The following is a 2,258-nucleotide window of genomic DNA, read 5'->3' as shown; positions in this document are numbered from 1 at the left end:
AAGTAAAACTCTCCACTTGCGTGACTATTATATATGCGCACAGTTTTGTTTACAATAGTAAATATGGCCACTAGGCTGGCTCATTATGCATCAAAATGTAAATGCGCACATCACACACGCTTGGATATTGATGAGCTACATAAATTGTTTAAAACCTTTACTCAGTATCATGAGATTTTTTTTTCTGAATCCTCTTTTTTTTCAGTTTTTCCTTCAGGCAACTGACACATCAGAGGAGGCCCTTCTTTTACTAATTAAACTCGTGCCTAATTTCTTCAGATTTGCATGCATTTAAATTACAGTTGAGGCGATAAATGTTTGTTGATACAGTATGTGTTGTGTTTTTTTAGGAATATGCTTCCTAGATGTAATGTGGACAAATAAAATGCTTTAAAGAGGTAAGATTTGCTGTGTGCTTAAAATGTCAAAGTGGTTAAAATTTAAATACAAAAAACGTATACGTTGCCTATAGGCAGCCAATATGAATACAATGCAAACAACTTAGGAATAAGCCTTATGTAGAAGTAAAATACAAAGCAAGACCATGAGCACATGCAGAGAGTAACCAGACATGAGTGAGAATGAAAGAGCAGGCTGAGGCTGATGAGGTGTCAGCTGATACTAATGATAATAGAGAACAGGTGTAAGTGGGAGGGGCAATGCAGAGAAGCAGAAAMTGACAGAAAAAGTACTAAAGTTGAGGAATCAAAAAAAAGGAAGAAGAAAAGAAACAAACAAAACTTCATGAGGAATAAATATAACAAGAAAGATAATCTAAAACAGAAAAAAAAGATTGCAACATAAACTTGTGACTTGCTTGTGAACTTTTGGTTAAAAATAGCTTGAGACCCAACGATAAAGCAGCAAACAGTACACAAAAGCAAATTGCAGTGAATAACACAAGCRCAGAGACTGAAACCTATGGTGTATAATGTCAAACTGAGGAGCAGACAAACCAACAGGGAATATAAGACCAACTYAAACAAACACARTAACCAAAACCTGGGAGGCGACAACTGGGATCAGGGGCAAGTGGGCAGGGTAGCAGCAGAAACAGAAGAGCTGGAGAAAGAAGTAAACACAGAGAACAGGTGGGTWAAACTGACACAAACACAAAAACTCCTTCCAGCTTTAATAAAATAGTTCTAATCTAACAGAAAAAACACAGATTGTGATACAAAAAAGAGCTTCTATAACTAGATTAGCCAGAGAACAACACCTCACTGTGAGATTAGTTTTGTGCAGCTGGAGGAACTGCCCTTCCAGCTTCAGAATGCAAAATTAATGCACACTTGTTTCTCTTTAACTTGTAATGTGCAAACATTTGCCCATTGAAATAAACTACCTTAACCTTCCTGCTGTCCTAAAACTGAAGCCTCAGGGGTCACTTTGACCCAAGGAAAGCAGGAGCGTTAAGCGTGAATTTAGTCCTCAGTTCTTCCCTTTATTAAGATTTGTCTCTGAATCATTTTACATCTGGGTTTCTCAAACTTAATCCATCCGAGAACCCCTTACATAGGTAAAAATATTTCCAGCAACTTCCTCATAAACTCATGCTGATTAAAAATTAATTTAATGCCATTTTAACCCATAAGTGCGATGGGAATAATTCTTATTATTTGTTTGGTTGARTATGTTTGTTTATGCTGCATTGCTCAGTGTAGAATTTATGCAGTTCTTTAAAAAAAGTTTATTATAATTCTTTGAAGACCCCCCTGGAGTTCCTGGGTCCTTAGTTTGAGAACCTCTGTTTTACATATTGCCAAAACAAAGTTTTTATCTGACACACACTTTGATTTTAATGGAAACAGTCTATAAAATAAAATAAAATGTTATATATGGTTTAAAAATAAAAAGCACAAGTGATGCTGCTTACATATTTAGACTTCCAATTATCAAGTGACACATTCACAGTGTGAGCAAGAAAAGAAAGGTAGGTGTGAGTTTGGAAAGTATACAAGTTGAAGTGAAATTTAAAGGGATCCCTGATTAGTTGTAACATTAGGTTTTATTTCAAAAACATATATTTTAACTGTAAAATAAAGACTAAAATACTGTAGGATGTTTAGTTTTGTAAATTTTTTCAAATAAATTTTAACACAGATGGAGCCATTTTATTTACACGCAAAGCATTCTGGGTAAATGATGACGTGGATAGGTCATCGGTGTGAGCGAGCTATATCCACCCTGAAGGTTAATCTTGACAATATCTGATGATCGACTCTTTTAAATGAAACCAGAGAGCGTTGACAGAGAGG

This window comes from Austrofundulus limnaeus, unplaced genomic scaffold (genome assembly GCF_001266775.1).
Source record: "Austrofundulus limnaeus strain Quisiro unplaced genomic scaffold, Austrofundulus_limnaeus-1.0 Scaffold6, whole genome shotgun sequence".
Classification (NCBI taxonomy): domain Eukaryota; kingdom Metazoa; phylum Chordata; class Actinopteri; order Cyprinodontiformes; family Rivulidae; genus Austrofundulus; species Austrofundulus limnaeus.
Note: the sequence above shows the minus strand (reverse complement) of the source record.